The sequence below is a fragment of the Carcharhinus amblyrhynchos genome, chromosome 4 (assembly GCF_965287045.1).
Source record: "Carcharhinus amblyrhynchos chromosome 4, sCarAmb.v2.hapA, whole genome shotgun sequence".
In the NCBI taxonomy this organism is placed as follows: domain Eukaryota; kingdom Metazoa; phylum Chordata; class Chondrichthyes; order Carcharhiniformes; family Carcharhinidae; genus Carcharhinus; species Carcharhinus amblyrhynchos.
The window spans coordinates 128768202-128795708 of NC_137327.1; positions in this window are offsets into that span (position 1 = coordinate 128768202).

The following is a 27507-nucleotide window of genomic DNA, read 5'->3' on the forward strand; positions in this document are numbered from 1 at the left end:
ATGATGTATGAGGGTTCAAGCACAAAGTCAGGTCACTCAGGAGGGGAAAGTTTTTCAAGTGAGGTGGGAACTCTGGAATGACCTGAGTTTCCTGGGGAAGGGAGGGGGATGCACATCAGCCAGGCATGAGTGGAAAAGTTGTCTGTTCCTTGTGTGGCTACACTGCATTTTGGAGTTTAATGGCATCCAATGAGGTCACCTGACCCAGAGGCCATGGGGTCTGAGGGAGCAGGGGGCCAGTGTCTGTGTCCCTATCATTCCACTTTTGGAGGGAAGAACCGCTGCAAGCTATTGTGAACAGAGAAAGAATGACTACAACACTGATTTCAACAACAATAGTGGCAATATTATCTTTCAAAAGTAATGGTGACAGGAATTAAGCATGCTGGGATTTTTGGTCAAGATGCAGGCTACAGCGTTACCATGAGTCATGACCTGGTCTGCGAGCTGTGACCTGACCAAATAAGGGAAGTTTGAGTTAGATTTTATGGCACTGAGATTTATAGGTTCTACGTGAACTACAGGCTATCTGAGCCAAGCAAAATTGAGTTGTTTATAAGTAATTCCATTGTTTGTTCGAGCAGTGTGATCAGTTTCTAGTTACACCATTGGAAAAGTTGAAACAATTTGTGGATAAAGGAGATGTGCAGTCCTTTGTCTGTAGCAATAACTCAAGAGATCAACCATCGCAAGAAGAAGTGTCCTGAAAAATATCAGAGAACACAAGGATAGCTTCTACATAAGGAACGGACCTCGCAATTTCATTCCAAACCAGGTAGTATCTGTTTTTAATTTTAAAGAACCAGACTTAAAGTTCAGTCAAAGAGTTAAAAAGTGTTGCAACTGTTTATGTTTGAATTGGGTACCTAAAGGGTTAATTAAAGGGCAGATTGTTAAAGGAACTAAGAGTCAACTCCTATCCCTGTTTGTCACATTAACCTGGAACACTCAGAGAGGGTTTAAATTAGTAGAAGAATAACACTGTGTTGGTCAGCTGTAATGGAGCGCGTTCTTCACTCTTCAAACATGACATGACTCAGAGATAAGGAAGGAGTTGAGGGTAACAGGGTATTTGACGTTGCCGACTGTCTCTCACTGTCTCTGCCTCTCTCTTTCTCTCCCATTCTCCGTCCTCTCCACAGAGAACTGTGTCTTACAGCCAGGCCAGCTAGCCTTTCTCGAATTGTCTGCTGCCGAGGCGGATAGGCATTGGAAACAACGCCAGTGCCAGCCCATTCCTGATCCAGCACTACAGAAGCCAGTCCTTGAATATCGGGGGCTAGCACAGAGACTCAGGTGTTGACTGCCCATCGAGCTGAGGATGGGGTATGAGGATCGCCTTTTTGTATGCCACTGCTATACAGGTGGTGCTGGTCTTTTAAGAATGGGCAGCATGGTGGCACAGTGGTTAGCACTGCTGCCTCACAACTCCAGGGACCTGTGTTCGATTCCCAGCTTGGATCATTGTCTGTGTGGAGTTTGCATGTTCTCCCCATGTCTGTGTGGGTTTCCATCGGGTGCTTCAGTTTTCTCCCACAGTCCAAAGATGTGCAGGTTAGATTGATTGACCATTCTAAATTGCCCTTTAGTGTGCTGGGATGCATCGGCAAGAGGGATTAGCGGGGTAAATATGTGGGGTAACAATCCCCTAGGTGGGGTTGTTGTCCATAAAAGCTTGATGGGCCAAATGGCCACCTTCTGCACTGTAGTGATTCTATGATCTATAAATATATTGGACAAAATGTGCCAGTGAAGACTGCGCCTTCATAGGAGATGGTGTAGCATTTGTGCCAGGTTTTGGCTCATCTGGCACCTAGATGAGAAGGACACCTGCTCCGGGTGCCCGCGAAGGTGACACTGCCTTGAACTTTCATGCATGTGGATTGTTTCAGGGCTCGAGCAGGGACCTGTGTGGAATTTCCCAAATCTCCATGCACAGGTGGATCTGTGAAGTGATGGATGCCCTGAATGCCCAGGCATCTGATTACTTCACCTTCCACCTGAACCAGGCCCACCAGGATGCCCAGGATAAAGAATTCTCTGCCATCACTGGGATGCCCCAAGTCTGGGGGGGCAATAGATGGCATCCATGCTGCCCTTCGAGCTCTGTTTGGACATTGGGTACCCTTCATTAACAGGAAGAGATTCCAGTCCATGAACATCCAGCTGGTATGTGACCATCTCTTGAACATTATGCACATCTGTGCACGCTATTCTGGGACAGTGCACGACTCCTGCATCCTGGGACAGTCGGAGATATCAAACATGCTCAAGGATCACATTTGGCTGAGTGATTTTTCCAGGGGAACAAGGGCTACCCACTAATGTCATGGCTGATTGTGATAATACTGTGCCTTTAAGCAATGTATTTTAATCATGTTTCTCTGCAGGATGTTTATTCAACACTGTGTTGTCTGTGGTGAGTGTCCTTTTTTGTTACTGAAGCAGCATAATTGATATTATGTTGATTTTAATCTGAACTAATGCAGTGTTCCATTGTTTTAATAGTCCCTTGGGATTGCCGAATAGAGCTTGATTTGGGGATAATTGACAGGTCAGGTGATATGGCTGGGGACAGCTATTTTTCCTGGAACATTCAGGTTTTAGTTTCACTTTACATAAATGGCTTGAAGCTGAGAGACAGCATTGCTTTCCCCCTCTCTCGGAGTTGGAGTTTCTGTAGTCTGTGTGGCTGTTTTTTTGGAAGCTGGCAGAGATTAAATTTACCTCTCTCAAGTTTGGCTGTTTTGAGGATATCCTTTTCTGCAAACAGCTGACCTGGATTTCAGTCCATTGGTGTTACAAAGCTGAAAATGCAGCATCACGTGAGCAGACTTGTATTTTGAGCCAAGTCTGAAGAAGGGTGTATGTCTGTGGGATGATGTTTAACTTGGAACAACAGAGATAGCTAGCTGTTAGGAGTTATATGGTGTCATGTTTAAGTTTTGTAATTGGTTAAAGGTTATGCTAATTCTTTTCATTATATTTTAACTGTGTTCTAAAATAAACTTTGCTTGATAAAAGCTTCCTAGTGGGTCAACTGAATCATACTTAAAGTCATACTTTATGCTCACCAATGCCAAAATCAAATGTAAAACTTAGAACCTAGGCTGACTTCACAAAACACCTTGGAGTTTTTGGCCTGGGTCTTAACATGATAATGCCTGTGCCAAGGTGGCAGACCAAGAGAAACCCATTACAATGAGATCTACTCTGCTACCAGGAGCAAAGTGCGGAGGAGAACCATGAGGTTGACATCCATGTTTGAAATATGGGGAAAAAAAACAAGATTTGCATTTTGGTAGCACATTCACAACTACATGAGTAGAAAGTAGTTTTCAGCCAGAACAGTCCAGGAATAGTCACTGCTGCAATGCCAATTTGTGCACAGCAAGCTCCCATTAACAGCTGATAAAGACCAGATAATTTGTTATTGTGTGATAGTCATTGAGGGATAAATGCTTCTTTGGACTACAGGGATAACTCCCTCCTATTTTTCAATGTAGTCCCATAAAATCTTTTACAGCCATATGAAAAACCAAACCTCATTTTAATATGGTGATCTGGAAAACAGCATTTCTAACTGGGCAGCACCCCTGCAGTACTACCTAGATGTGGAGGTGAACCCATGGCTGTCTAATGTAGAGACAAGAGCCTGACCCACTGAACCATGGTTGACACAGAGGAAAGACTTCAGAAATGTAAGTTCAATAGCCCTCATTCTTAAAGATGACCTCACAGGGGATGAATTGTGCTAATTAACAGTTTGGAAAGATTAATCCAGTACGTTACTATAAATTAAACTCACAGCAACAGGTTAAAGTCCATCAGGTGTATTTGGAATCACAAGCTTTTGGAGTGCTGCTCCTTCATCAGGTCAGCGGTGAAGGAGCAGTGCTCCGAAAGCTCATGATTCAAAATAAACCTGTTGGACTTTAACCTGGTGTTATGAGCCTGCTTACTGTGCCCAGCCCAGTCCAATGCTGGCATCTCCACACCATTATAAATTAAACTGTGAGGATAGGACAAATGGATACAGGGTTTAAACTGGAGAAGGCTGCTTTTGGGACTGATATGGATGGGCTGAGTGGCCTAACTCTGCTCCTATGTCTCACATCAAGAACACTTTCACTTAATAATGACACTGTTTTGGGTGGTGAGGGGGTGCAGACAGGGGTGGCAAATTTCCGTAAAGTTGGGTGGACTTCCCTTGGATAGGTGTTGTGAGCCTCGAGTTGTGAACGTTGTGTGAGTGAGGTGAGGGTGAGGGTCGACCCTGTGGCTCAAAGGACTGAGACGGTTTCCTCCAAACTCCGTTGTCCATATTTTGAAGGGATGAGTGAACTCTGGCTCCCCCTAATCTCTTTCCAAGGAGAGTGAGTGTGTGTGTGTGTGTGTGTGATGGGGAGGTGGGGTCTGTATAGAAATGGGGAGTGTGGGTGGATCTCTTGGTTGGGAGGTTCTGAATATCTGCCCAACTTAAGGTCATTCGATTCAGTGAAGAATGGGGTTGATTGGTGACGGTCAGATGTCCCCTCATTCGGCTGAGCTCTTGTCCGTGTGATGTTTTCCAAATTACCTGTGTCTGCCTGGCCGTGGGGATGTCTGTCACACCGTCTCCTCTCCACTCTGCTGCTCACTCCTGGGCAATGCATTCCCTCATCTCTCCCGTCACCAAAGCCATTTTCGTGGCACTCTTCCTGTTCGCCATCCTGCTGATCCTCTACGTTATCTTGTGGTACATTTGCAGGGATGTGGACCAGGCGTACGCCATCTGACTGCAACTTCTGGAGGAAGAACACAGGACAGGCTGGGTAAGTAACCGCTTGGAACTATTAGACTGGCCAGTGGCCACAGTGACCTGCTTCTCTGAGCAGCTGTTAAATGTTGACACTATCGATTGAAACGCTGACAAAAGGCATTTAGGCAATTTCCACACCTTGAAGCATTTGTTTAAAAACAGGCACAGCGCGCAGATTGTGTTTGGGGGATCGAGAGGAACAAATATCTCATTTCCAGAACTGCACAAGTGCCTGTAAGAGAAAAGGGACCGGTGTTAATCCGGTTAGACCGGTGTACAGTACAATGCGAATTTGTCTCCCTCTAAAACCTCATGAAAAGACATGAAATGATGTTCAGCATTTCCCAGTAACTACACAGTATGTGACCTGCTCTCATTGCAGTTCTTGGTGGATTATTCAACAAGTTGATCTTTTTCGCGTGAGTTGTCAAACAATGAATTCGGTTTTTTTTAAAACAATAATTAATGCATTTGTCCAAGAACCCAGCTTTTAATCAGAATAACTTAATTGCGAATTTGTCCGGTCCTGCTAAGGGCAACATCCATCTGCATTTTATAAAATAAAAACCTTCTCGCCCATTCTTCACTGGGGCATTATTTTCTAAACCAAAATAATGTAGTAAAAATAGGCTTAACTGCCTAAAGCGGATTAAAAATTGGAATTCTAGGGATTATATTCCAAACCGAGTTCTTTTATGTTATACAAGCTAAATACTGCGGAAGCTGGAAATCTTAAATAAAAACAGAAAATGCTGGAAAATCTCAGCAGGGCTGGAAGGTTAACTGTTTCGCTCTTCACAGATGCTGCCAGACCTGCTAAACTTTTCCAGCCTTTTCATCGTGTATTTTATAACCTGTAATCTTACAGTAACTTTAAAAAAAACAGTATGTTTCTCTATAAAGTCATTTTCAAATCAGGATGTGAATAAAATAGTGGCACCTGCAAAATATTCTTTCAATACAGTTTACAAGTTCTGGACTTTAGAGGCTTGGAATAGGTACGGATGGCACAGTGGTTAGCACTGCTGCCTCACAGTGCCAGGGAACCGGGTTCAATTCAGACCTTGGGTACGGAGTCTGCACATTCTCGCCGTGTCTGTGTGGGTTTCCTCCAGGTGCTCCGGTTTCCTCCCACAGTCCAAAGATGTGCTAGTTAGGTGGATTGGGGTTATGGGGTAGGTTGTGGGGGCGGAGGGGGGGGGGTGGATGCAGGAAAGATGCTCTTTCAGAGACTTGGTGCAGACTCAATGGACCAAATGGCCTCTTTCTGCATTGCAGGGGTTCTATGTTTAAGAAATAATGAAGCATTGGAGTGGTTGAAGTGATGGAATAAGCTCATCTCACAACAGGTTGAAGGTGCTGGGGAGCAGGTACAGAGGAGATGTCAGGGGTAAGTTTTTCACTCAGAGGGTGGTGAGTGAGTGGAATCGGCTGCCGTTGGTGGTGGTAGAGGCGAACTCGCTGGGGTCTTTTAAGAGATTTCTGGATGAGTACATGGGATTTAATGGGATTGAGAGTTGTAGATAGGCCTGGTAGGTATGGATGTTAATGGTGCGACTTGTGGGCTGAAGGGTCTGTTTGTGCTGTAGTGTTCTATGTAACATATGAAGTATTGTGGAGCTGGCACCAATAAGATAGTTCAGCAGCCCTCAGATTTGAATTTATTGTTTGAGTGTAATGAGGGTCTAAAATATCACAGCCACACAAAATCTCTAAAATGTATTATTGAACACAAATCCATCAAGCTCCTAAACCCATCACCACCTATGAATCTACGTATTATAATCGACCACCTGGCATCCTATATTTGGATAGATTGTATAGGCTGAATTCTCCTCTGCTTTTCCCTCCTCAAGTCGATGGATAGTGCCAAAAAAAGGCAGGGAAACCAAGTTTCAGTGCCATGACCTAGCTTAGCGCATTATTCCTCTCCATCCCCAACCTGAATCAGACAGGTCTCTCACTGCCTCTTGCCTGATTGCTTTATGGAGATGAAAGTGAAAGTAGAGCCTGGACAACCAGTTTAATCTCCCGTCTATTGCATCGAGTGCTCCATTCTCCTCCTACAGTCCAACAATGTACAGGTTAGGTGGTTTGGCCATGCTAAATTTCCCCTTAATATCAGGGGGGAACTAACTAGGGTAAATACATACAGTTATGGGGATAGGGCCTGTGGTTGGTGCAGACTCGATGGGCCGAATGGCCCCCTTCTGCGCTGTAGGATTCCAAGATTCTATGACGTGCGTGAGGCCAGATTTCAATCCCTTGTCCTTGCGCCTCTTTTTCAAGTGCCCTCCACTTCTTCAGGGCTGTGGTGGAGGTCCCACTGATGAACTGCTCCAAGTCTCCTAACTTGCTGTGACAGCCTCTCACTGGGCTGTGAGGATCCTGCTGGGAGCCTACCCTGTATGTTTAATGGCCCTGACCCATGAAATCGGGTCATTGTTAAGGTAAGGCCAACAAGTCCTGTCACACACTGATAATGCCTGGAGGAAGAAAATACAGGCCATGGGTAGCATTTTACAGCCTCATTTGTCCCAAAACCATAAAATTCCACCCAAGGTCAACAGGGATTTCCATGTCCACCCCTCGCCCGCTCCAATTCCGTGGCAGGTAGGGCAGTAAAGTTCTGGCCCATGTCCCTCACAATAGCCCAGGTAAGTCAGTTCTGTCTCAGTAGGACTCATTCTAGGATACAATTCTTAGGATGAACTCATCCAAAATTCTGCTTCTTTTATCCTAACTTACAACAAGTCCTGTTCACCCATCACCTCTGTGCCCCCTCACTGATTGACATTGGCTTTCAGACTAACAGTGCCTCCGTTTACAATCCTTATCCTCGGTTTCAACTCCTTTTCATGGTCTCAACCCTCCCTATCCCCTCCAGCCTTGCCAAATCCCTGCATTCTCCCAGTTCTGGCCTCTTGAACATCCTTTATTTTAATTGCTCCACCTGCCTTATCTGCCCAGGCCTGAAGCTCTGGAATTTCCTCCCCAAACCTTGCTGCCCCTCTCTCTTCTGCTTCAAGATAATCCTTAAAACCTGCTTCACCTGTGCTAATATCTCCACATGTGGACTGATGTCAAACTTTCTTTGCTAACACACTCCCATGAAGCATGTTGGGATGTTTTATTACATTAAAGGTATTATATAAATGCAAGTTGTTGTTGATTATCAACAGTCCTCTAATGTCTCATACAAATGGCCATATTTTGTGTATAAATACATGGTGATAGCAGCAAAATATTTAAATGGCAACATTTCCCAAGTAGCCAAATTTGAATGGAAAAGTTTCCTGACAAGAGGTCAATGAAAGCAATGAGAAACAGGAAAACTGTCTGTTCTTTTCATGCCACTTTTCTGAAGCAACCTAGGTCACGTTTGTCTGCTGCCCGGAATCTGAAAGTTCCAACATCACATTGGCAATGCATTACTGAGTGAGCTATGTGTCATCCACTGGGCCATGGTGGAAGCTAGCATACGTCATTTTTCCTGATGTCACTCATAGATCCATATCAACTCGATTTGATTTATTATTGTTCACATGTATTGGGATACAGTGAAAAGTATTATTTCTTGCGTGCTATGCAGACAAAACATACCATTCACAGAAAACATGCAAGAGAAGGAAAGTAGAGTGTTCAGAATATGGAGTTGCAGTTACAGATAGGGTGCAGAGAAAGATCAGCTTAATATGAGGTAGATTCATTCAAAAACCTGATGGCAGCAGGGAAGAAGCTGTTCTCCAGAGGTTGGTATGTGACCACAGACTTTTGTATCTTTTTCCCGACGGAAGTAGGTGGAAGAGAGAATGCCTGAGATGCATGGGATCCTTGATTATGCTGGCTGCTTTTCTGAGGCAACGGGAAATGTAGACGGAGTCAATGGATGGGAGCTGGTTTGCGTGATGAACTGGGTTATGTTCATAACCATTTGTAGTTTCTTGCAGTCTTGGTCAGAGCAGGAGCCATACCAAGCTGTGATACATCCGGAAAGGAAACCTTCTATGGTCTATCTGTAAAATTGGTGAGAGTCATAGCAGACCTGCCAAATTTCCTTAGCCTTCTGAGAAAGTAGAGACAATGGTGGACTTTCTTAACTATAATGTTGGCAATGGAGAGATCAAGTCAGATTGTTAGTGATCTGGACACCTAGAAACTTGAAACTCTCGCCTCATCAGCTTTGATATAGACAGGAGCATGTTCTCCACTATGCTTCCTGAAGTTGATGACTATCTCCTTCATTTTACTGACATTGAGGGAGAGTTTATTGTCATCGCACCAATTCCATGCTGTGGGTCGCACGGTGGCACAGTGATTAGCACTGCTGCTTCACAGCGCAGGTATTCGGGTTCAATTCCAGCCTTGGGTCATTGCCTGCGTGGAGTCTGCACATTCTTCCCGTGTCTGTGTGAGTACCCCCTGGATGCTCCAGTTTCCTCCCACAGTCTGAAAGACATGCTAGTTAGGTGCATTGGCCATGCTAAATTCTCCCTCAGTGTATTCAAACAGGCGCAGGAGCGTGGCGACTAGGAGATTTTCACAATAACTTCATTGTAGTAGGCCTTTATTCATGGAATTCATTCATAGAATCTCTACAGTACAGAAAGAGGCCATCCGGCCCATCGAGTCTGCACTGACCACAATCCCACCTAGGCCCTACCCCCACGCCCCTACACATTTACCCACTAATCCCTCTAACCTATGCATCTCAGGACACTAAGGACAATTTTCAGCATGGCCAATCAACCTAACCCACACATCTTTGGACTGTGGGAAGAAACTGGAGCACCCGGAGGAAACCCACACAGATACGAAGAGAATGTGCAAACTCCACACAGACTAATTGCCTAATTGTGACACTAATAAATAAACTTGACCAGATTCTTTATCTCAATGAGATATCTGAACTCTATATTAAACTGGAAGCAAAAATGGAGGAAAAGGATAAAAGTAGAAAAATATTGACACCTATCAATAATAATACCTCCAGGAAACTTGTATATTTAATCTGATAAAGTATTTAATAATTATTATTTTCACTTACTGCCTACTGATCCAGCCTGGTTCACAGTTGCCAAGATGATAACTGGTGATACAAAATGAATGTACATATTGCAGATTTTGCCACAATGTTGTGGCAAGTTAAGATCGTGTTCGGTTTTGAATTTTGGAGTGCAAAACTCACTCAGAATCCAAATCAAAACTGATGTAAAATATTGGGAAAATCTGAACTTGTGTACAAATATTTAAAATTTATTTATTAGAGTCGCAAGTAGCTTACATTAACACCGCAATAAAATTACTGTGAAAATCCCCTAGTCGCTGTACACAGGCGCCTGCTCGGGTGCACTGAGGGAGAATTTAGCACGGTCAATGCACCTAACCAGCACGACTTTGGCCTGTGGGAGGAAACCGGAGCACTTGGAGGAAACCCATGCAGGCACGGGGAGAACATGCAAACTCTGCACAGACAGTGAACCAAGGCCGGGAATCAAACCCGGGTCTCTGCGCTGTGAGGCAGCAGTGCTAACCACTGTGGTACTTAGGGCGTTCTGACTGTGTTCATGCTTTTTCCTTAAGCCAGATAATAATTCGTTGTGAATCCAGATCATGTTCTGTGCTGCTCAATGTGACAGCAAACAGGGTGGATATCCTCTGATCTGCACAGACAAGTTCCTGGGCTGATTTTCTATCTTGTCAATGATATTAGAATTATGCTGTCAGATTGAATCTGTATTGTGTTGCAATATTTATGAAGGCATTGTCAGTAAAATCAAACTCTCAGTGAAACTGGAACAATTGAGATAATGGAATGATGTTAAAATGTCAGAAGGAGCTGAATGTGACAACTTTTCAGCATTAGGGCTGAAGACTATCGTTTTACTGTTGCATATAAATGAAACACTTTGGCTGGGATTCACCCCAAAAAATCCTAAGTGCGAATTCGCATAAAAACAGAAGTAAACCCTATTGGTTTTTTTAAGCGAGATTTTCAAAGTGAATCTGCCACATTCAGCACTGCAGTGGAGATTCACATTGAAAATCAGAGGGCAGGGTCTACTCTCGCTGGAGAGGCTAGCTGTACGGTGCTGAGAGGGTCACTGTGCATGCGCCAATCTGTCATAGTGGATTTGGCACATGCGCAGTAATCCCCCATAGAATCATAGAACCCTACAGTGCAGAAAGAGGCCCTTCAGCCCATCGAGTCTGCACTGACCACAATCCCACCCAGGCCCTACCCCCATATCCCTACATATTATACCCACTAATCCCTCTAACCTATGCATCCTTGGACACTTACTGGCCTCCCAATTGCTGGCCAGCCCCGCAATCCTGCGACACTGCCCCTCTGATCCCCCGACCACCCCCCCCCCCCCCCCCCCCCCCCGATCACTAGCTTCCCAGACATCTCCCAATGTGCCCCCTCCCCCCCAGTGCCAGCCCCAATCACCACCACCCCTTCCCCACCAGCCCCCCGGGACTCCTGACCCCTAATGACATTAAAATGAGAATTTTAATAAGAAAATCAGTTCGGTGTCGACTTCCGTCATGGAGCTGATCACTCGGGAAATCTGGGCCCCCGGAGATGTGCAGAGGACATCGCGCCCAGCAGGGAACCTGCTACACGGCCTCTGGTGATGATTCCCAACCCGCTGGGCTGCTAGAGCAGTGCAGCAGGCTGAGAGAATTGCCCCCGTTATGTTCTCAGTGTGTGGAACAAAACGGAGTATATTAATTTGTGACTATACATGGCCTGCCACACACTGATGAGAATTGGAAATTAATCTTAGAGTTGAGGCCATTTTTCCTGCCTAAAGGCTGTTTAAGCTAAACTGAAATAAGTCATTGTAGCTGGCAGCCAGATGTGTAATTCCAAATGTAAAGAGTTGGAGATCACAGTTTTTAATGAATGTATTCTCCATCGCACTGGTAAAATGTTCCCCACTCTTTACTGTTGATTCAAAATGAAATTGTTCAGCCCAAGCAGCATTTTTCAAAACTTCTGATTAAACATTCTGTTGCAAAGACTGACACGAGCAAAAAAAGGATGGTTCTCAGTTACACAGCAAGCATAGAAACCTACTTCTTATGGGGAGGCAGTAGCATAGTGGTACTGTCGCTGGAATATAGTCAAAGACTTCATGCTCTAGACACATGGGGGACTCAAGTCCCACCATGGCAGGTGGTGAAATTTGAATTTAATAAAAATCTAGAATTAAAAGTCTAATGAAATCATTGTCGATTATTGTAAATTCCCATCTGGTTCACCAATATCCTTTGGAGAAGGAAATCTGCTGTCCTTACCAGGTCTGGCCCACAGGTGACTCCAGATGCACAGCAATGTGGTTGGGTCCTAAATGCCCTGGTAAACCATTCAGTTCAAGAGCAATTAGGGATGGGCAATAAATGATGGCCCAATCAGTGATGCCCACATTTCCTGAATGAACAGAAAAATTTCAACAACAACACTAATATTTATATAGCTAAATGTCTCAAGATACTTTCCAGGGTATAGTCAAGATTGACACTGAGCCACATGGGGCAACATTGGTCAACATGGAGCAATCTTGGTCAACAGAATTCTCTGGCTGCGCTGGTCTAAAGGCCAGAAATTCCCACCTGACTGTCACTGAGCTTTCACATTGTCCACAACCTGCTCGCTACAATTACATTGGTAGGTGGAGTGGGAAAATTCTGGCCATAGATTTTAAAGAGCAAAGAGAAGTAGAGAGGCAGAGAAAGAGAGAGGAAATTCCAGAGAATTGGATCCAGGCAGTTGAAGGTACAGACACTGATGGTGGAGTGATGAAAGTCTGGGTTGCTCAGAAGGCTCAAAGGGGTAAAACAAACCTCAATTCAGGTTTCAAACAAATTATAAATTAATAACTTACAAAAAGGCAATGAAAAACAATGTCCTTATCTGTGAAAGATGAAAATTGTCACCTAACGGCTATTACTTGTGGATGGAATATTATTAAAAAAGGACACATTTTCTCACCAAGAAGCTGATATTTTTATTACTTGGGCTTTTTGAAGAGAGTTAGAAGTGTTTGGCAGCTGGTTCATCGGAGACGAGAGTGAGGAAACATGCATGAAAACAAGTGTTGTTTAAAAAGAATGTGAAGGGTGATGAGAATTGGCCTTAAAGTGATATTGTTTCAAAAATGAATGTGAAACTGAGAAAAAGAAATTAATCTTGACATAAATGACAAAAAATGAGAAATGTTTGGGCTCACGCCATGGAGTGTGACTGACAGTAATCTAATCATTTCAGCACAAAAAAAAGCGAGATCTTAAAACCTTGGGTCTGTCACTATCCACCATTCTAACAAATAGCTTTTTTTACTGTGATTCCTTTATCCAGCAGTCAGAAGTAATGGTCCATGCAGTTAAAGTTTATTTATTAGTCACAAATAGACTTACACTGCAATGAAGTTACTGTGAAAATCCCCTAGTCGCCACACTCTGGCACCTGTTCGGATACACTGAGGGAGAATTTAGCATGGCCAATCCATCTAACCTGCACGTCTTTTGGACTGTGAGAGAAAACCGGAGCACCTGGAAGAAACCCACACAGACACAGGGAGAATGTGCAAACTCCACCCAGGCAGTGACCTAAGCCAGGAATCAAACCCGGGTCCCTGGCGCTGTGAGGTAGCAGTGCCGAGGACTGCACCACTGTGCCACTCTATGGATGGACATTGGATGGTGAGCTGAGACACTCGCCTTTATCTCCGGCATCTACAGTAGATCAAATTCAGTTGTGGGAAATCAGCTTTCACAGAAAACTGAATTTTCATCAGCTAAGAGTCCCAAATGTGCTCAGTGCACTGGCTGATTTATAAATATAAGGAACCAGACTAAAGCATAAACATATAGTTTCTATTTTGGCAAATGCCACTTTGGAATTGGGATGGAATCTGATGTAGGCAGTTAGATCACTATAATTGAGTTTATCTTTATCATTACTCATTTGGGTCATTAGTAGGACAGTGACCATTTGCTGCAAAATTAAAAAGCACAGTCCCAGCAGGACAATCTTCTACAGGACTATTTCCTCTTGAGTCATTTTATTATATGGCAATAATAATACTGACTGCTTTACTGAGATGAATGCACTGTGCGGTCAGTGAGTTGTGTGTAGCAGGCGTATCACAGACACAAGCCAGATTCACAAGTTATATCACTGCCCATGGCATCAGAATGGTTACAGCTGGTGAGCTTAAGTATTTGTCATTGTACTATTCGCTTTGTCCAAATATTAAATAATATGCAAGAAAAAAATTGCAGAAGCTGAACCACAATGGAAAATAGGGAACCTACAATGCCCTGTATCTGAGACTTAGCAATATGTAGAAATATAGAAACAAGGACAGGAATAGACCATTTGAGCCTGCTCCATCATTCAATATAATCATGGCTGATCCTCTATTTCAGTGCCATATTTCCACTTTCTCCCTGTACCACTTGATGCTGTTTAAATGTAAAAAAACCCCATCTCTTTCTTAAATACATTCAGTGACTTGGCTTCCACAGCCTCTGGGGTAGAGAGTTCCCCACCCTTTGAGTGAAGAAACCTTTTCTCCCCTCAATTCTAAATGGCCGACCCCAAATCCTGAGACTGAATCTCCTTGTTCTTGATTCCCCACCCAGAGAATACATCCTCCTTGCATCTAGTCTGTCCAGCCCTGTTAGAATTTAATATGTTTCAATCACATTTCCTCTAAAATTTCTAACCTCCAGTGAATAAGGTCCAGTCAAACAAATCTCTCCTCATAGGATAGGCCTGCCAACCTCAGTATCAGTCAAGTCAACCTCCCCTGTAATTCCTCCAAGACAAGTATATTCTTTCTTTGGTATAGGGACCAAAACTGCATGCAGTACTCCATGTGTGGTCTCACCAAGGCCCTGCATAACTGCAGTAAGGCACCTCTACTTCCAAATTCAAATCTTCTTGTAATGAGGGCAAACATGCCATTAATTGCATGCTGCACCTGTCTCTCAGTTTTCATTGACAGGTGTACAAGGACACTCAGATCTCTTTGTATATTCACACTTCCCAGTATATCACCATTTAAATAATACTCTTCCTTTCTGTTTTTCACATCAAAGTGTATATCTTTAGCCATGTCGTACTGCATCTGCCATGTGCTTATCCACTCACCCAACTTGTCTAAATTACCTTGAAGCCTCCTTGCAAATCTCCAGTTGGCATTCCTCCATTCCAGTGACAGTTTCATGTAGGTTCCTTCATACCTATGGCAAATAATGTCTGTTTTAAGTTTTATTATATCAAGAATGCATGCTTCAAAACCTAGAATTATTGAAAGAGTCCTTTTGGCCCAACTTATCCTTGCCGCCCATTTTTACCACTAAGCTATTCCGAATTGCCCACATTTGACCCATATCCCTCCATACCCATCTTACCCATGTAACTATCCAAATGCTTTTTAAAAAGACAAAATTGTACCTGCCCCTACTCCTACCTCTGGAAGCTTGTCCCAGACACTCACTACCCTCTGAAAAAAATGCCCCTCTGACCCTTTTGTATCTCTTCCCTCTCATCTTAAACCTAAGCTCTCAACTTTTAGGTTCCCCAATCTTTGGGAAAAGATGTTGACTATCTAACTGATCTATGCCCCTCATTATTTTATAGACCTCTATTAGATCACCCTTAAGCCTCCTACGCTCCTGGGAAAAAAGTCTATCCAGTCATTCCTTATGACTCAAACCATCAAGTCCCAGTAGCATCCCAGTAAATCTTTTCTGCACTTTTTCTAGTTTAATAATATCCTTCCTATAATAGGATGACTAGAACTGTACACAGTATTCCAAGTGTAGCCTTACCAAAGTCTTGTATAACTTCAACAAGACATCCCAACTCTTGTATTCAATGTTCTAACCAAGGAAACCAAGCATGCCAAATGTGGGATCCTGGCATGGTCCACCCGCCCACTACAATTCTCATCCTGACCGCTACAGGAATTGCAATTGGTGGGGGGGGGGGCGGTGTTGGTGGACTAGGCAAAGGTCCATGCACCTCAGGCACCATTTTCTTTGACCAAGGTTTTTGATACTCTGCCCCAATATTCATCTCAATGTTGATTATATCGCTGGAAAGCATCATGAAACATTTAGTGACAGATGTTATAAAATGACAACATGTTAATGTTATTGAATGTAGGTTGATTAAAAATAAGGTTTTTCTGTGTTTGCTTGTACACGTGAAAGCCATCCTTTTTCTTCGTTAGTGTCCTTCTCTACAATAGAAAACTTAAGTTAAATTATGTGTCATTTTGTATTACTGTTCATATGATTGTAGCATTTTCAGTCAAAACATCTGCAGAATTTCAATTTAACTGTACAGTGTCAGCTGAAAAAAACTAGAATTCCACCAAGTTATTAAAGGCTGTTAATTAGCACATTTCCACTTTTCCATGCTGAAAATTGCTCTTACGGATACCAAAAGAAAGTAGCAAAGTATAAAGAAACTAATACTATTAATGAATCATCTGAAATGTTGATTTGCATTCAGAAGCAAATAATTAAACATGCAGCTTGACGTTACGAGTTAGAAATATGGCTGCCAATATTTGGGTCGTTTCCAGAGGTCAAATGTAAACAAGATGGCCTTGAACCTTTGGGGACCTTGGGAGGCAGCCAACTAGACAATACAGCTGCCTTTTCAGATAAGTAAGTATCTGACACGCATGGCTTGCACAAGTTCTAAAACTGATAAGCTTTATTAATAACCTTGTTTTTGTTCAAGAACTTGTTTTTCAAAATGTTTTCTTTCTCAAAAGGCTAAGAACAATGCATAACAGAAGCCGTATTTGACCTCTGCAGAAGTTCTCTTTAAATGTTTGACTATTAGCTTAGGCAGCTAGTCAGCCATCTTTGAAGCCATAGGTTAAATCTGTTCTAAACTCAGATTCCCGATGCTTGAGGCAAAGATACTTTGAAATCTCAAGCAATCTTACATGATTGTGAGGAAAATTATCTTCAATCAATACTTGTTCGTTTACATAAGAACTATTTATCAGGATAGATATAAAAATTGTCTGTATCTTAAATGTTAATGGCATGTTATGATTAGCTGATTTACCATCTATGATCCCTATGTATAAGATGTAATCAATAACTGGTTTGAATAATAAACATGTATTAATTAAGTATACGGAAGTTGTAGTCTCAAATCTATATTCTCTGGAGAGCCCACATATAAAGTGACAATATTCTAGGATCCTAAGAGCTGATATTGGGAAATTCTATAATAATTCAAACTGCTGTAGTATACCTCCATGTATGAATGTTCTGTCCTACAAAACTTTGGTAACTTGGAGGCTCCTAGAAGAGGGAACCTATTGTTTGAGGACAATGTTCTTTCAATTCTTGGAAATTTTCTTTCGGTTGAGATTCTAAGCTAGCAATAAGTTCAAGGGAATAGGTTTATCTTACTGGGTTTTAAGTGTAGTAGAACCATTAACATAAGTGCCCTCACAGCTCAGGAGTGCTATATTCAAGAACAGCTTATCGACTGAAAAACAGCTTCGTGTACCAACTCAAGAACAGTATCTCCCCCTGCTGACATCAGACTTTTGAATGGACCTACTTTATATTAAGTTAATCTTTCTCTATACCCTAGCTATGACTGTAGCACTATATTTTGACCCCTTTTCTTTTCTTCTCCCCTGTGTACTCAACGCTTTGTCGATTCCCAGCTTGGGTCACTGTCTGTGTGGAATCTGCACGGTCTCCTCATACCTGTGTGGGTTTCCTCCAAGTCCAGTTTCTCCCACAGTCTAGAAGATGAGCTGGTTAGGTGCATTGGTTATGCTAAATGCACCCTCTGAGTGCTCGAACAGGTGCCAGAGTGTGGCGGCCAGGGGATTTTCACAGCAACTACATCGCAGTGTTAATGTAAGACTACTTGTGACTAATAAATAAAAAATTAAACTGAAAGTAATCAAGGCAAGTATCTACTGAAAGCTTCATTATGTGGCAGCACGGTGACACAATGATTAACACTGTTGCCTCACAGCTCCAGGGACCTGGGTTCAATTCCAGCCTCAGTCTGCATGGAGTTTGCACATTCTCCCGTGTCTGTGTGTGTTTCCTCCGGGTGCTCTGGTTTCCTCCCATGTTCCAAAGATGTGTGGGTTAGGTTGATTGGCTATGATAAATTGACCCTGGTGTCAGGGCATTAGCAGAGTAAATATGTGAGGTTATGGGAATACAGCATGGGTGGGATTGTGGTTGGTGCAGACTCAGTTGGCCGAATGGCTTCTTTCTGCATTGTCAGGATTCTATGTGACAGTGATAAATCAAATCAAATATAATATGCAGGAGAAACAGCAATAATATAAAATAAAAGTAATTGTCTATGGAACATCCTCCCTATTGTCTTCAACATAGCCTTGTTTCTCATTACAGCAGAAGAGAAATATAAACCTACTTTGATGTCTTTTTGTTCAAACAGGTGAAATGCTTCACAAATGATGAGACAAGTTGAGAATTCAGTTACCGTGGACCTGAAGATTTTCTACAAATCAGGCTTCTGCTTTCACCCTGCTGAATGATGTTTTGAAAGAATCTGTGAAAGGAGACCCAGTTTCTGTAGTTGCACATAAAGCAATGGTAACTGTGACAGAGTGTTGATATTAAATTGAAGGTTGAGGCACAGTATGGGTGGAAGGCAGAACATGTAGGGACATTTAACACACTGTGAAGACTGCTATGTTCTTTGTTCAAGGCTGTACTTAGCATTCATGAACATGGTTACAAAAGTCCATATTAATGCCTCACTGATAAACATTTTTAAGCAATAATGTCAAAGTGTAGTGAATTTGCGTTTTTGGATGAATGAGCCTCAGATGAAATTGAAATGTTGGAAATTGAAGTTGAGGGACTGAACATCCGGGTGTTTAGCAAGATTCAGTTACCAGACATCACAAACCTCCCGTTGTCATCGGCTTTACTTTTCGTCTTGGATCTGGGCAGGATTTTATCAGCTGGAGACTCTCCTGTTTTTATTCAGTGTTAACTGTTTTCTCAGTGAATACCTTTCTGTGACACGATGTATAAATGTGCACTAAAGTTATATGTTTGCAAAGAGTCAACTGTAGTAAGACACGCAAAGATATAATTATAAATGAGAAAGTTTAGAGAGATGTGCGTCCTTGTCAGATACTCTTATTCTTTGCCCCTCCATTCCCAGTGGTGAATCCACTTTTGAAGGGAGGCTTGAAAGCTGCTGTCGCCCCATTTCTCTGATTCATGCTCTATGTGATTACAGCATTCCATTGGGAATCATGGAATTCCATCTTATCATTCAGGATAAACGACACTGTCTCCAAACCTAGTGGCTTATTAATGAATAGGAGGAAAAAGACCATTATCTTCATTTTAAAGATTTTGTTATCAAAATATGTCCTTTTCTATCCAAATTTGTCCAAACTGCGTTCTTGATTTCAAATGTGCATTTTCAATGACAGACATAGCAACTTCTGCTCCGTGATGTTACTGAGGTGAAAGATGGGAACATGCATAAAGGCCACTATACTTTCCAGAACACCTTTCCAAAACTATGTGCCAAGAGGCTCAAGGCAACCCAAAGCTATAATGTGCTTGTGCCTCCATTTCCTAGCAAGCCTACAAAGCAGGCCAGTTGCCACATAAATCAGAGCAATTCAGGCTGCTACCCTATGTTAGTTGGACCCTTCACCACACACCATCGTTGCTAATAGCTTCTACATCATCGCTTGTTGTCAGACATAACTAGCCTAAGAGTCACAAGGTTATGAGTTCAAGTCCCAATCCAAAGACTCAGTCCAAAGAGCTCAAAATCTAGGCTGACAATTTGGGAGGAATTCTCTAGCCCTTCCTGCTGGTGGGATTTTCCAGTCCCGCTGCAGTTGACCCCCACCTTGGGTTACATGACAGCGGCACTGAGACAGAATGCAAATTGCTGTTGACTTTGGCAGGAGTGGAAGATTCTAGGGAGAGGGGGCTCACCAGCAGCTGCCAGTGGATTTGACTTGATTTGATTTAATATTGTCACAGGTATCAACGCAGTGAAAAGTTTTTTTTTTACGCACTATACAGACAAACCATACTGTTCATAGAGAAGGAAACGAGAGAGTGCAGAATGTAGTGTTACAGTCATAGCTAGGGTGTAGAGAAAGATCAACTTAATGCAAGGTAAGTCCATTCAAAAGTCTGATAGCAGCAGGGAAAAAGCTGTTCTTGAGTCGGTTGATACGTGACCTCAGACTTTTGTATCTTTTTCCCAAAGGAAGAAGGCGGAAGAAAGAATGTCTAAGGTTCTTGTGGGGGCTCCTTAAATTGCTGGTTGCTTTGCTGAGGCAGTGGGAAGTGTAGACTGAGTCAATGGATAGGAGGCTGGTTTGCATGATGGATTGGGCTACATTCATGACGTTTTGTAGATCCTTGCATCCTTGCAGAGCAGGAGCCATACCAAGCTGTGATACAACCAGAAAACATGCTTTCAATGGTGTATCTGTAAAAGTTGGTGATATGCCAAATTTCCTTAGTCTAAGAAAGTAGAGTCATTGGTGAGCTTTCTTAATTATAGTGTCGGCATGGGGGAACCAGGACAGGTTGTTGGTGATCTGGACATCTAAAAACTTGAAGCTCTTGACTCTTTCTACTTTGTCCCCATTGATGTAGACAGGGGCATGTTCTCCTTTATGCTTCCTGAAGTCAATGACAGTCTCCTTTGTTTTGTTGACATTGAGGGAGAGACTATTGTTGCTGCACCAGTTCACCAGATTCTCTGTCTCATTCCTATGGTCTGTCTCATCGTTGTTTGAGATCCGGTGGTGTTGTCAGCAACCTTGGAGGAGAATTTGGCCGCACAGTCGTAGGTATACAAGGGGTATAGTAGGGGGCTGAGAACACAGCCTTGTGAGGCACCGGTGTTGAGGATGATTGTGGAGGAGGTGTTGTTGCCTATCCTTACCGAATGCAGTCTGTGAGTTAGGAAGTTCAGGATCCGGTTGCAGAGGGAGGTGCTGAGGCCCAAGCCTTGGAATTTGGAGATGAGTTTCATGGGAATAATCGTGTTGCAGGCTGAGCTGTAATCAACAGATAGGAGTCTGACATAGGTGTCCTTGTTATCTAGGTGTTCTAGAGTTGAGTGCAGAGCCAGGGAAATGGCTTCTGCTTGAACTGTAGTGGATCCAGGTAGTCCAGGATGTTGAAATTAATTCATGCCATGACTAACCTTTCGTAGCGCTTCATAATGATGGGTGTTATTGGATCAGATCATTGAATGGATCTTCCATTCCTGCCAAAGTCGACAGCAATTTGCATTCTGCGCCAGTGCTACCATCATGCAACTCAAGGTGGGGGGACGACTGCAGTGGGACTGGAAAATCCCGCCAGTAGGAAGAGCTGGAGAATTCCACCCTTTGGAGCAGTAGAGAGGATGCAAGATTGTCGCAGGCACTGTTTAGGATGAGAAGCAGTACACTGTCTCAGGTGGATGTAGAATACCCCAGGGCATTATTTTAAATAACAGCAGTCCTGGTCACTATCCATTCATCGAACATGATCACTAAATAAACAGATTAACCAGTCATTATCACGTTGTCATATGTGGGATCTTGCTTTGTGCCAATTTCCTGTCCCTTTTCTTACATTGCACACACAGTAACTACTCTAATTGTAGGGATATCCTGGAGGTGGTTTATAAATGCAAGTTTTTCTTTTCAGTATGTTCCATCAGCAATGTAACCATTTCCTTTACAATACGTGTGTTTGCGCTGGTGCCTGCCTCAGGTAGCAGTGACAATAGTTTACGCTCAGGTTGAGGTGCATTCAAGGTGTGCCTGATAAGACGATGGTGTTCTCCTTACCTGATAAAGGACAAATGTTACACTTGGGTTTGTTTTATGATTTTGCACTGCTAGTCTAGCATTTTCCATTATAAGAGCACAAATCATGAAGCTATGGATCTATACGCTTGAATTGTTGCTGGCAATGTTTCTATAACCAGAGCACGAAGTCAGAAAATCTACCCTATGGTGGATATGCAAGTACAGAATTTGCTCCTTTATGTTTCAGTCTCCACTGTTCTTATGTTAAAGGTAAAACTGCACATAAATCAGACTTCTGAATAGATCTACGTTATATTTCAAGGAGAGTACAAATTCATGTGGGTTAGGTGGACTGGCTATGCTGAAATAGCCCTAGTGTCGGGGGGATTAGCAGGGTAAATATGTGGAGTTACAGAAATAGGGCCTGGGTGGGATTATGGTCAGTGTAGACTCGATGAGCCAAAAGCACTGTAGGAATGTTATGATTCTATGGTTCTATGAACCCGTGCCTCTAGATACCTTTGTGCTGTAAGTTGTCCTTATACATCCCAAATTGCAATGATTACAAATACATCTGCTGTTGTTCCTCTAATGAATCCCACATGACTAAGGAAGCTCTGAACAGCTGCCAAGTCAATGTGGGCAATTGCGACTAACTTAGTGGTTTAAACAAAAAGGCAGCATGGACAAGTTGGGCCGAAGGATGTGTTTCCATGCCGTAAACCTCTATGGTTCTATGATTCTATATTAAGTTCATCCTTCTCTACACTCTAGCTACGACTGTAACACTCTGCATGCCCTCCCTTCCTTCTCTATGAACGGTATGCTTTGTCTGTAAAGCGCACAAGAAACAATACTTTTCACTGTATTCCAATACACGTGACAATAATAAATCAAATCAAATTGGCCCTGGAAGAGATGGAAGAACTGGACACATTATTTTTGAGTACTGCATTATTGGTACATGCACTGTGATTTACTTGTACACAATGTATATGGAATATATAATTATTATGGTACAAACGAGCAATGCATCCATCAATTGCAGTGTCTTCTAAATTCCTACCTCTGAATGAATTAACCATAGCTTCCTTGTCCAGTGTGAATTGCTTAATATCTGAAGCTCCCTTGCCACTTGTGTCAGTTTTGTTTTTGAGTAGTAGAACAATGGTAATTGAGATACTCTCTGCCACTGTAACACTCGCAGGAATGCAGTGGGGTGGAACATCCACTCTTATCGTGATTCACCACTAACCTTGTTGCAAATTCTACAGGGCATGATTATTTGAGTATTGAGAATGGGTGCTTAACACATGGAGCAACAGAATAGTGAGTGGGGAAGAGAGGGGGATATAACGTGTTGGCACGATGGAACTCTGACACAACAACTATTGAAGGTCCAACATGATTGCTTTAATGAAAGCTGGGTGCAGTGATGGGGCGACAGTTTGTAGATTAATCACTTGGCCAAAAGGAACTGTACAGAAATGTGTGCCAAACCAGAGGGCACTCTTCATTCTGGTCAGTTAGGAACCAGACCTCACTAATCGGTCGAACATTGGTTTGCCTGATGCTCTGGAGTTTAGTTTGGTTTAATGGCGGGCAGACCCCCTTCATGCCCCCATTTTGATTGGCTTTCACCTACTAGAAATGGCTTAATATTGCCCAACCCAGAATGGCATCAGACAAACTTTGAATAGTGTTTGCCCATGAGACATTATGTAAAATTAATGCTTTTTAGCCCTCTTTTAGCACCCATGAGAAGTGGGTGACCAGATTCAGTTTTGTCCCCATTGTGTCCGACATATCATCCTGTTTGCACTTTATCTATTTTTTCTCCTCTCTCTCAGGACCATATAGTCTGGCACATTTGTCACTGAAATCAAGGCCTGAGTGCTAGTACCCGATTTCCTAAAACGAGTGAAGCAATCTGTACTTACAAAGCTATGATTGAAGGACGTGCTGTGACAGCAAATAATCACAAATTTGACATCTTCACATGACAGATAGTCATTAAGAGAAATCTTACAGACATTTTAAGAAGAATTATCAGCCATGGCTCAGCAGTCACTGAAAAATGGGGACCAGAAGCATCTACAGGGACAAAATTGATCGAAATAAGGGTCACATTTGAAATAAAATATCCATTAACAAAATTCAAATACAAAAGTGATTCAAACCTATTTATTGTGAGATGGTTAGGAACGCATTAGTGTGTTCAGCTAGACTTACATTTACAAAACTAAAGGAATTCTCAAAGCTTGGTGTCATGGCAACTATTTTTTTCATCTAAAATTGAGACAGCAAATATTCCTTAAGCGTTAAGGAGATTACCTTATTTATATTTCATGAGGTGAAAGTTAACACACAGATTACAGGCGGCTAATGGTTTAAGTGCATGTTACCTGCACAATTAAAACATGGAATAATTTTAACTTAAAAAGACAGATTGCTTTACATTAAATAAATTGTGGGGCAGTTTTTGCTTTTGTTTTTCAGGCAGGAAAATCAGGCGCGGAGACATTCTAAACAAAGCGAATTCAAGCAATCACCCTAATAAATAAATAAATAAACTTTACTTTAACAACTTGTATTTATGCAGCACCTTTAGTGTAGTAAAGCTTCCCAAGACACTTAGTGGGAGCACGGTTAATCAAAATTTGACATAGACTGATGTAACGGGATATTCAAGGCAGATAGAATTAGGTTTAGAGTAGCATCTTAGAGGAAAGGAAGATAGAGAGGCAAAGAGATTTAGGGAGGAAATTCCAGAGCTCAGAGCTCAAGATAGTTGCAGACACAGTGGTTAGCGCTGCTGCCTCACAGCACTGGGGCCCCAGGTTCAATTCCAGTCCTTGGGTTACTGTCTGTGTGGAGTTTGCATATTCTCCCGTGTCTGCATGGATTTCTCTTCCAGTTTCCTCCCACAGCCCAAAGATGTGTGGGTTAGGTTGGTTGGCCTAGCTTTTAGCCAGGGAATCTCTCAGATAATTTGATCATAAAAATCGTCTAAGCTAAAGCCCATAAAGCAACTAAAGCCACAAAAGATCATGCACAAAGACAGCCAAAAGGCTTGTATTTGATTTATTCTCATATGTATTAGTATACAGTGAAAAGTATTATTTCTTGCACGCTATACAGACAAAGAATGCCATTTGTAGAGAAGGAAAGGATAGAGTGCAGAATTTTCTTTATTCATTCGTGGGACATGGCCAGCGTTTATTGCCCTAGTTGAGAGTCTACCACATTGGTGTGGCTCTGGAGTCACATATAGACCAGACCAGGTAAAGATGGCAGATTTCCTTCTCTAAAGGACGTTAGTGAATCAGATGGGTTTTTCTGAAAATCGAGAATGGTTTCATGATCATCAGTAGATTCCTAATTCTAGATAAATATTTTTTAAATTAAATTCAAATTCCACCATCTGCTGTGGGGGGGATTCAAACTTTTGGGTCCCCAGGACATTAGCTGAGTTTCTGGATTAATAGCCTAGTGATAATACCACTTGGCCATCGCCTCCCCCTGGTTTATTCTACAACCAGATCGAAGACTTGTTCATTTTCAGAGGAGTGAAAGCAGTCAAAATGCTTACTGGATTTAATTTAAAACAAACGATGGAGGAACTAAACTGAACAAATCTCCGAGAACTGAGAGTTTCAGGTTTCAAGAGTGACAGGTGGTGCAATCGCAAAACCGTAAATCATAATTTTTCCCAAATTCTCTAGATTTGAAAATTGTGTCCCTGAGTTGAAAAACTGAAAAGGTCACTGCACTATGTTTGGCAGCACTGAGAGAAAGCACAAAGTTACAACCTGCCTACTTGATGTCAATTGCAATAAGGATACCGCAGTCTCCATCAGGGCGACTGGGAGCTTGAACAAGTATGATCAAAGAAAGTGAACATGGCTTTGTGGAGGGAAGGTCATGTCTGACTAACTTAGCTGAATTTTCTGAGGAGATTACTAACATGATGGATAGGGACAGTCTGTAGATATTGGTAGAGTGTCTGATCTCAAAGTTTCTAAATCAGTGAAGTGGTGGCATCGTGGTATTGTCTCTGGACTAGTAATCTAGAAATCAGGGTAATGTTCTGGGGACTGAACTCAGTAAAAATATGGAATTAAATGTCTAATAATAAACTCTTGCAAATTGTCACAAAAACCCACCTGAATGACTAATGCCTTTTAGGGAAGGAAATCTGCTGTCCTTACCTGGTCTGGCCTACATGTGACTCCAGAGCCACAGCAACGTGGTTGACTCTTAAATGCCCTTAGAGATGGACAATAAATGCTAGCCCAGCAAGCAATGCCCACATCCCATGTACGAATAAGTGAAAAAAGAAATACGTTTAACAAAAAAAAAGCTATTTCTTATACTTAGGAATGATCCTGAAAATTTGTATTTTGCATCCCCTCAGCCCAGTGTCAGAAAGCTCTTAAAGTTGACAGTAGTGACGTGGAGAATCCATTTGTCGCATTAAAATTGCAGCGACTGAGCAAATGCAGCTTTAAATTATTTCCAGGATGTGAGGGATTATCCTGCAGTTGCTATTAGAGTAATGTTCATTTTTCAATATAATTGCTGCTCTTAAAGCTTTGGCTTCCACGTCGAACACTAAACAGCAATCTGTTCACGGCATATTCAGACCCTTGTATAACTGCCCAGCACACAACAAGGCACTTCATTTACAGGACACATGCACATGCAGAAAGATGTTTTATGACCACCGTAGGAAAGCAGTGGATTGCTGAAAATTTTGCTTGATTAGCACTTACAGTGAAATGTAGTTTTCTCACCATCCTGGTTCACAATATTGTGTTATCACTTTAAATACCATTTAATCAATGGGATGAATCAGCACACAAGTGGCGTAGTTGTATATGACACATTTTTGTTCAAGTAAATGAAGCTGTACTTCAGTCAAGCATAACCCTCCTTGACAAGGAATAATTATTTGTATACTTGAGCACATAATTGAAGCTGACACTTCAGTTCAGCATTAAATGATTATTATATTGTCAGATCTTGGTGGTCCAGGTGGACACGAAACTTCCCATGGAACTATTTGAGAAAGAGCAGCAGATTCATCTGCTGGCTTAGTCAGTATCTATCACCTGAACACTATTACCAATTGTAGGCAAAGATCTGACTCGTAAACCTGTTCTCTGGCATCCCCATATGTGCTCTGTCTGAAAACAAATTCCAACGAGTCTGAATCTCGCTGCAGAAGCCTGTGGGTGGGACTGATTACACCCAAAATACTGCAGCTCTGATTGGGTCCTCCAACTGCACATGCGTAGTAAAAAAAATAGAAAAATGCTCCCCTGCTTCCAGGCTGGATAATGCCTCCCCAGCCCCCACAGACATTGCCCCACCCCACAACATCACTGACCCCCTAATCCCCCCACCCCACCCCCCCCCCCACTACCCAGTCTGATCACAGCCCCCTGCCCCCTTCCTCCCTCCCACCACTGATCACAAGCAGAGTGGCAACAGACCCCCTCTGCGCCCCCCCCCCACCAGAAAGCCATCTGACCCACCACCCCCACTCCAACCCGACCAGAGAACAACCTGACCCACCTCTCCCCATCAGAGAACAACCTGACCCACCTCTCCCCATCAGAGAACAATCTGACCCACCTCTCCCCATCAGAGAACAATCTGACCCACCTCTCCCCATCAGAGAATGATCTGACCCACCTCTCCCCATCAGAGAATGATCTGACCCACCTCCCCCCTATTACTTGACCAGAGAACGATCTGACCCACCTCCCCCCATCAGAGAATGATCTGACCCACCTCCCCCCTATTACCTGACCAGAGAACAATCTGACCCACCTCTCCCCATCAGAGAATGATCTG